The sequence below is a fragment of the Octopus bimaculoides genome, chromosome 11 (assembly GCF_001194135.2).
Source record: "Octopus bimaculoides isolate UCB-OBI-ISO-001 chromosome 11, ASM119413v2, whole genome shotgun sequence".
Classification (NCBI taxonomy): Eukaryota; Metazoa; Mollusca; class Cephalopoda; order Octopoda; family Octopodidae; genus Octopus; species Octopus bimaculoides.
Genome location: NC_068991.1, coordinates 15,920,553 through 15,930,942, shown reverse-complemented (window position 1 = coordinate 15,930,942; position 10,390 = coordinate 15,920,553).

Sequence of the window (10,390 nt, the reverse complement as noted above, 5' to 3'; positions counted from 1 at the left end):
ATATATATATATATATATATATATATAAAATAAGCAACAAGGATATTCAAGGTTACTGCAGTACGATCGTTTCATGCGACTCCATTTATTTAAGCAATGCGAGCATTACATTGAATGTAAAATGCAGAGCAATCTTCAGCTGCACAAAGATACAGAAAATTTACTGAAATTTCATTTCAGTAGAAGGACATATTCCTGTTGTAACTACATTTAAACAATCCAAGTGAGAAGGAAGAATATAGCCTGTTTGCTTTGGCTAAGTCAAAATGTTTTTTTATATTCTTGGATAGGTGTCTACAAATGATAGAGAAGAGAAAAATGTTATCCAGCGGGTTTAGCAATATGCATTGGTATCTATAAATGTGGAGAGGATATTAAGTATATCCTTACCATCGTATTACAACTATAAAGTTATATTTTCATGAGTGTCACATTAACATGTGAAATTATTTTCTTGCATATAACTTGCAGCCGAGATTTCTATGGACCGGTAGTAGATTATTACCGTCACTGTGCCATTTCACGATCATTTTATTGCTTATAACTGGCAGTCGAAAATCACGTTCAACTCTGACAGAACTCTCTGAGAATCAACAGGTACGTACTCTTGTTAGATGAATTGATCCGAGAGTAGCTTTGTCTGAGAAGACACTTAATAAGGTCGAAACGCTGCGCTGTTTCAAAGTCCCCTTATATCAATGAATCACATGGGTTAAGAACACACATTTTCTAAAGGGAAGAGATATTCTCCGGGGACGAAAATCAATAGCGGTCAGCATATTCACTTCCGAACCTACAAAACGTATTAAGAATGAACAGATACGTTATTTAGATTCTTGCAGTCCTGCGTGCATCTCATGAATTATTAACTTGTAACAGATATGCATGGGAACTGTTAACTAGCTTATTACCATCAAATTATTCGCCTCATTCCTTTGAATCTTCACATTCATCCTCTCTTCCAGGGGAGAATTGGCTTCTCACAATGAAAAATACTAAACTTCACGATTTTGAAGGTTGGGCTACTCGGTGGATCATAGAGACAATACGGAATGTTAGTAGCAGTATACGAACCTTCGACTTCTGATTTGGTTGTTAAATTATTTCCCACTATCTGCGCAGCTCCTAACATCAACCATAATCTCAAACACAAATGTAAAAGCTCTAAATGAACTTTTGAATCCCCACTCCCGCAAGAAAAGAAAAGGTAAGTTCTCTATGTGAACCTATTTCTTCGTTTACGCTGGAAAGGCATAAACATCACAACTTCCAATTTGGTTTCCTCCGTAATATACGGGTTGTGCTATGTGTACTACAAAAGAAAAGGTAAAAAAGAAACAAAATAATTTGAAGGGCATAATTAAAATTAAATTTCTTGACGGTCCAATTCTGCAAGCCGGGTTCGCTTCTCGATTGAAACCAATTCACATACGGTTAGTATTTCTTAGAAACTCAAGAATATCGTTCATATTCCATCCCTACCGCCTTGAAACATTATGGTTTTGTTTCCAAGAAACCTTCATCAAACCCACATCATCATCATCATCATCGCCATCGTCACTGCTTCAAGGTCTTATTGTTATTGTGTTTTATTTGTGTGCTTTCTGTTGTATTAAAAGTACTCAATATGTGTGGAGTATTATTTTCTATACGTTGTGCATGCGTGTAAATCCTGAAGATTGTGGTTATGTATTTACTTGCATTTATTTTCAATCTTTGCCTATGTCATAGCTATTGTTTCTACGTTCAAATCTCACATTCAATAGATGTCTACATTTAGATAATTAAATTTGGATACTTTCTCAATAATAGGTATTATGAAATTCCGAACATAAAAGAGATGGTATAAACATATATTACAAAAGATCCCCGAAAATGACAAAGTTGTTACACACTAGAGCGTACAAATGATAAAGACAAAAGGATTAAGAAAAATGGACCAGATATTGCTATCACGGACCACCAAGAAAGTAAGTTATTCCCAAGCAAAGTATCAGTCTCAGGAGATAATATTTTATCCCTAAAAAGAAACTGAGTGATTACCAACATTTAGATATCTGAAAATAGAAATAACTTGAATGTGAGGTTTGATAGCGAAAACGATACCTATGCATCTATTTTTAATCCTTTCCATAGTCATCCTACATATTCTGAAGTTACAATTTGTATTCTGCTTCATTTCATGTTTTAATAGTTTCTGATAGGAAGGCTTTCGCTATGAACCACAGTCTCACAAATCTTTCAGTCTTAGCTTTAAGTTTAAGTCTTCTATCTCTCAGTCGGTGTAAGTGTTTCTTATATTCATCCTTTTTTTCTTCTCTTTGTTCAATCATGGCGGTTATTGGCCATGCACCATCATTTCTCTTCGACTTCTTAGCATGACATTTTATAATCCTATTTTCGCTTAAGTTCTTAGTCGTTTAATAATTTCTGTTGTTTCTTCCTTCTCTACCGAACTGTCTCAGCTTACCTCAGCTTCTCTTTTGTATTTGTTGGCTTTCTTAAAAACAGAAAAGCAGTTCTTTGTTTTGTTCGTGTTTTATATCTATTTATGATATTTTCCACTTATTCCTTTTTAGATATTTCTGTAGGCCTACAGTGGATAATTTATAATAAGATTTTCCAGTCGCCAAATACATCTAGCTTCTTTAATTCGTGCTAAATATAATATTTCTGTTGCATTTAAAGTATTAATCTAATGCGTCTATAATATTCATACCTAACCTTTCCTCTCATCTGTCTGTTCTGCACTCTGCCGAGTTCATTAATTCTTAAGTATTCATAAGTCTTTGTTTTGACTAAGTCTCTTATTTCTGTTTCGTTAATATGATATTAATATCTTATTTTCTTTCATATCTTTAAGATTGCTTGGCGCATTTCTCTAAATCGCATGTCATATCAAGCCCTCTATCGTCTGCAGCTTACACTTTGAGGTATTCTACATACAGGGAGTTTGACTGTCCTCGCATAGCATTTGCAACCGACTCCAGTTTTGTGAAAGGTGTTAAGACCAGGCAGAAATTATCTGAGAGGGACGAGTATAATATAGTAAACCACTATAAAAATCAATGATTTTCAATCACTAGCTTTATATCTACGTTGTAAGTTCAAATTGTGCGGGAGTCGATTTTGCTATTCGTCTTTTTGGTTCAATGACATACTTTTACACACTTACTAGCAAAATATTGAACCTTCTCCAGGATTTTGGAACCCTGTGCGAATGTTAACAATCTATCTTATGATCGAAATTCGTTGTATTTCACAGATTTGCTCGTATTTACTTGACTCCAGTTACAGCTTCGTGAGCGTCGATCTTTAAAATATCTCACATATGTTTTAGATTCATTTTGGATTATTTTTGGAATAACAAACCCACAGGTTTATACACACACACACACACACACACACACACACACACACACACACACACACACACACACACACACACACACACACACACACACACACACACACACACACACACAGATAGATCAAAAGGTAACAATTATCACCTCTTAAAAGTTGATGTGCTGAGACACAGAATACTGCGTTAGTTACCAAGGTGATAAATATTACCTTTTGGTAAAAGCTTTTGTCGCTATAAATTCTATATTTTTATCCGAGCGTAGCGTTCGAAAAGGCATATTGCATATCTATCTATCTATCTATCTATCTATCTATCTATCTATCTATCTATCTATCTATCTATTTGTGCGTGTGTAAGTGTGCGCTTGAGTGAGTAAGTAAATAAGTGTGTATGTATGTATGTATGTATGTATGTATGTATGTATGTATGTATGTACATAAAAATAGTTGTGAAGTGTATTTGTCACTTAAATGTGGCTAACCCTTCAGGGTTGATGCAATTGTACCTTGTAACCCCAGGAAGACATCTCCTCCAGCTGGCTATTGACACACTTTCTGTGCCCTATCAGTATTTGCAAAGGGAAGTCACCCTTCCCATCTCCAGCCTGACGTGATACACACGGACCCGAGTTTCTGGGTATTGACCCGTCATCAGCGTGTGACAATCACCGGTTGGCGATATGAAGTGGTTTCAAATGCAAATATATATATCCTTTTTCCAGTGACGAAAAGTCACTGATCTCGAAAAAGTGGAAACAAGCAATAAAAAATCTCTGAGCGAGGTATAAACAGTAGGGTAATTTTGAGGTGCTGATTTCAGATACAAAACCAGTTTTCACTCATCACCTCTAGTTTTTGAGATATACATCATTATAATTTTGCGACAATTCATGTAACCATATATGTGCTCAACTTTTATTTTGTTTTCCAAATTTTTGCGATACATATGATACATATCTCTAAAATGGTTTCAGGCACTTCAAAACACCGAGGATGCATCAATAAGGCAAATTCATTCTGCTACGTGTGTGGGGATTTCACAACAGTTGCACAGCGCCGAACAATTACTTCCCTTCTGAGAACTGCTTACTTTCATTATTTTGACTGTAAAATTGGAGATCAGGACAAATCCTGGCCCTCACACATTTGTTGTAAGCCCTGCTACAATGGACTAACAACGTGCTTTAACGGCAAGAAAGAAGCCTTCCACTTTGCTGTCCCTTTTGGCCTGGAGACAGTCACGAAGCCATGCAGATGATTGTTATTTTTGTCTAACAAATATAACAGGTTTCAATACTTCTTCTAGAAAAAAGATTAAATATCTCAACCTCACCTATGAGACCTGTTCCCCACTCAGATAAGTGTCCATACAACCCCAGCAAATAAGAATATTCTTCCTTTATCAAATGAAGAAATGCCTTCAGGGGAAGATTCTTCCAAGTCGATCTCTTCTGAAGACAATGTCTCTGTTTATTCAGCAGCAAGTGGTAATGAGCCCCACTGGATCACGCAGGAAGACCTAGATGACCTTACCCGTGGTTTGTATCTGTCTAAGCAGCAATCAGAGTTTCTGGCATTTCGGGCTTAAGCAGTTTCAGGACACGGAACCAGGGCTTTGCTTCATTTTCCGACATGGAAAACAGGTTGTGCTACTACACAGATGTCTCTGACTTGTTCACCTTCCTTGATTTCCCACACAATCCCTCAGACTGGCGTCTTTTCATAGACTCTTCCAAGCGAAGTCTGAAGGCTGTACTCCTGCACAATGGGAATAAATACCCCAGCATTTTCCATTGCCTACTCAGCCCATCTGAAGGAGTCGTATGACAATATGGAGCTCCTTTTGGAAGTTACCAGTACCAGTGTAGTCTCTGCGGGGACCTCAATGTCATTAGGATCCTTATGGGTAAACAAGCGGGCTTCACAAAGTATTGTTACTTTCTCTGTCTCTGGGACAGTCAGGCTGTGCCCAAGCACTACAAGCAGAAGGACTGGGGATTGAACACAGTGTCCAAGAAAATCCTCTGGTAGACATGAACAAGGTGCTTCTTCCTCCTCTTCATATCAAGCTTGGTTTAATGAAGAATTTCGTGAAGGCCATGGACAAAAATGGCGCTACTTTCCAACATTTGTGAACTCTGTTCTCAGCTCTGAATTTTACTAAGCTCAAGGAGGGCATCTTCGTCGGACCTCAGATCCGAGAAGTGCTGAAAGGTATGGATTTTGAGAGGAACTTCTTACCTTAAAGGAACTGAGAGTATGGGAAGCATTTAAGTCAGTCTGCCATGGCTTCCTTGGTAACACACGGGTACTAGATTACCAAGAGTGTATCGAGAAGTTGTTACACTCTCGTAAGGATATGGGATACCGGATGTCACTCAAAATTCACTTTCTCCATTCCCACCTCAACTTCTTCCTATCTGAAGCTCGGAGTAGTGAGTAATGAGCATGGAGGAAGGTTCCACCAAAATATTACTAAGATGGAGAGTAACTACCAAGATAAGTTGAACACCAGCATGATGGAGGACTTTTTCTGGATGCCCTTGCGTGACATCCCGGAGGCAAAGTACACAAGGTCGTCCAAAAACACACTTCTAACTGTCTGCTGTACTATGATTTGTGTGTATTGTATTATCCAAGTAACTGAGTTCCATCAATGTTCTGTATCTATGCTGTTTATTTTCTGTAATATGCCTTTGTAACAGATGAAATAAACGCATTATATCTTGAATTCATATGCAGTATAATTAAAATGGGATATGTGAAAACCAAAATTCTAGAGGTGATGGAGCAAAACTGTTCAGAAAATTGAATTCACCACGTCAAAATTAGTGAAAAAATCATCTATCCACATCCTTGCTTCAGAGCAAAAATGCATTTTTGTAAACCAGTGTAATAATCCTTACTTTTATAGGCACAATGCCTGAAATTTGAGGAAGGGGTTGAGTCAAATAAATAGACCCAGTGTTTCAATGGTACTTAACTTACTGTCTCTGAAAGGATGAAAGGCAAAGTCGATCTCGGCGGAAGTTGATCTCACAACGTACAGACGGACGAAATATTGTTAAGCATTTTACCCGGCGTGCTACAATTCCTTCAGCTCACCGCCCTCACATACTGGTAATGATAATTGTTTCTAATTTAAATACAAGGCAGCAACTTTGAGGGGAGGGGTTAGTTGATAGTATTAACTTCCCAGCTTGATTGGTACTTAATATATTTCGATTCCGAAGGGATGAAAGACGTGAGAAAAAAGGTGGTAAGTTACCCGTGGGACACAAATTACGCATATTCGTTGGGTTACAGTAGATATGGGTTCAAGTCACACAGGTAACTTTCCAACTTCTTTTTCTTCTGTGTAAGGAGTTCTTAATCCTATATGTTATCAGCTATTATTTATAGCTTGTTTGACATTTGAGATACATCTTTTATAGAAGATTAGTAATGGTTTAATGTTGTGGTTTATAATCCTTATAATAGTGTATTAATAATATATTATTAATGAAGTAGATCTGATCTCTAGCGCGTGAAATTGAAAATGTTCTAAGTATGAGTCCCGGCAAGTTACTGGGTTGTACAAAGCTTAATTCAAGACACCTCTGATGATATTGGTTTCACATTCTGGTACAAGGCCAGCAGTTTCAGGAAAGGAGATTACTTCGACCCCAGTGTTCAACTGATACTTATTTTAGCGACCTTGAAAGGATGAAAGGCAAAGTCGATCTCGGCAGAATTTGAGCTCAGAACGAAGCGATAGACAAAATAACGCTGAGCATTTTGTCCGGCGTGCAAACGATTTTGCCAGCTCACCACCCTAAGCCCCGATGAGATTAAGGAACTAGAAGTTAGAAGCGGGTTTAAGTTATTGTAGTTACCGTATTTTCCGGCAAACAAATCGAATTTTTCAAACTAATAATTATAGCTATAAAAACTAGGTCGACTTATACACCAAAACAAAATTGGAGGATCAAAACTGCAGCAGGATATGGAAAGATAGTGGTGATATCTGAATGTATACACTATATGTCTACGCTTTATACTGCGTCGACTTGTATGCTTGGGAAATACGGTACAGAAATGTAATAGAATGAGATTAAAAGACTTGGGAAGCTAGTAGTATACGTAGCTAACTAAAATGGCGTCTTGTTGCTGGGTCTGGAAGAAGAGCCTGCCACGACTATTCTGTGTATGCTCTGTTTAAATCGCTGTCGATTGACACCTGCAGAAAAGACATAAACAAGAAGACAATTGCAAGAGTAAGATGGTTTAGGGAGTGAAGAATGGACATGGCGGCTAGTGCTGGGTATTGAGAGTGGTTAGACCCAACAAGAGTAACGAGAGGAGTAGGCCGAGGTTACCTGAGTGAAGTAGGTGTGATACTAGACAGCTTCGAGGAACAAAGGCTATATATACCAGTAGCGATGGAAAAGAGAGAGGAAGAGGAGACAGCACACCTGTCTGTTAGGGACCGGGGCGTGCCTTTTGGTGAGGATAGAAACATAGATCTCTGTAACATAGAAAAGTCGAATTTAGTACCATTCTTTTTGATAAGAAGGTATAAAGTTAACATCATACGTATGTATGTATGTATGTATGTATGTATGTATGTATGTATGTATGTATGTATGTATGTATGTACGTGTGTGTGTATGTATGTATTTATGTATGCATGTGTGTATGAACGTATGTTTTTCTTCTTAATTTAGAGTTAACTTTGACCAGCCAACTACCTGGTAGTAAGGTTGTAAAGGAAATCATCTTGTTTCGTTCATCATCATTTAAAGATTAAGAGGAGGAGACCCCCTTCGGTCATGAATGACCATGGGATTGCACCTAGAAAGTTACCCTCCCAGGCACAAGTCCAGGCAAGGTTGTTTGTGAAAGGCCAGTAATCGCCCATGCATACCAGCCTCCCCTCTCCACACCACTGATGTTATCCAAGGGAAAGGCAAAGGTCAATACAGCTTGGCACCATTGATGTCGCAACTCATTTCTACAGCTGAGTGAACTGGAGCAACGTGAAATAAAGTGTCTTGCTCAAGAACACAACACGCAGCCCAGTCCGGGAATCCAACTCCCAACCTCACGATCGTAAGCTCGACGCTCTAACCACTGAGCCATGCTCCTATTAAGAAGGTCTTACATTTTATTATTGCATCCGATATTATGATCATTTGTAGTGAATGAACTAAGAATTTGTATTCCTTTCCCTCACAAAAACCCAAGTTCAGCCATACTTTGCTCCAGACGAGTTGGTACATATCCTGTCGCTCCAATAATAATAGGTATGCTCTTCACCCCTGTAAGGCAATTCACCCAGGAGAAGGTCACTCCGATGTAAAGCTTTCAGTACGTATGTATGTATGTATGTATGTATGTATGTATGTATGTATGTATGTATGTATTTATGTATGTATGTATGAATGTATGTATGTATGTATGTATGTATGTATGTATGTATGTATTTATGTATGTATGCATGCATGTATGTACTTGTGTTCATACGTACGTATGTACGTACGTACGTATGTATGTATGTATGTATGTATATATGTATATATGTATGTATGTATGTAAGTATGTATGTATATATGTATGTATACATGCATGTATGTATGCATGTATGTATGCATGTATGTATATATGCATGCATGCATGTATGTATTTGTGTTCATACGTACGTACGTACGTATGTATGTATGAATGTATGTATGTATGCATGCATGTATGTATGTATGTATGTATGTATGTATGTATGTATGTATGTATGTATGTATGTATGTATGAGTGTGTATGTGTGTAGGTACTGCCTAAAGTGACATTGCAATCAAAATGTCCACTTGAAAGAATTACATCAGATAAAGAATAATTTCGTAAAGCAGTCGACTAAATCAGTAATCGAATGAAATTCTGCTAGAAAACCAAGATGAAAGTAAGTGAACGTGTTCAAGCAACGAAATCAAATGAAAATATCGATTATTGATAACACTGATTTGTTAGATATTCACAATGCCACAGATTTTGAGAAGCCGATTGAGAAGATGCAATCGATCGCAGTACAATTGACAGATACTTATTTTATCGACCTTGGACGGACTAAAAGCAAAGCTGTCCTCGGTGGGATTCGAACTTAACTTCCACAAAAGTACCAAAAGACCTCAAGAGAAATTTGTTCATTGCTCTATCAATTTTGCTATTTACAATTATTTTGAGTGACAACATTGATCATTTGTCATTCCCATGGATTTTCTCAATACTTTGTCTTTAGATTTTCTACAACCATACGTTACACCTTCAGAAAACTGTCGCAAGGAAAAAATATAAATGGTTGAATTTCTTTTTTTTAATGCTGAGTGCATTAAACCATATCGTTTAACCAATGTGTTTTATGTGTGATATCCACAAGGACTTTTATCACATGTTAAATGTAGATGAAAATAGCGATATTTTCAGTTAGTAAAACTATTGATTTTTATATATCAAATTTCGTTCGACTAAAACCAAGAGTTGCAAGCCAATGCTTGTGGCAAACGAGATAGATTCAGTATGTGATAGTAATTCAATTGACACGGAGATAAACCATTTTCTATATTGATAACCAATTGGATCTACGAAAAGTAGTATTGATCACTGCAGACGATGTTTTGAGACTTACTGAGAAATTACAGAGATGTCACAGCAGAAGCATTTACGATGAAAGGAATTGCACTTCTGAGAAAACTACATTATGTAACTAGATTCGCTGCTAAGATCTAAGAATTGACGACGTATGGAGAAAAATAAATGTGCCGTCTGCTGTGAAGATTGTCGAAATACGTCTTTGTGTGTGTGTGTGTGTGTGTGTGTGTGTGTGTGTGTGTGTGTGTGTACATATGTATATGTATGTATGTGTGTGAACATATATACGTACGTATGTCTGTGTATGTATGTGTGTGTGTGTGCATATATATGTATGTACGTATGTGTATGTATGTATATATATATATATATATATATATATATATGTGTGTGTGTGTGTGTGTAT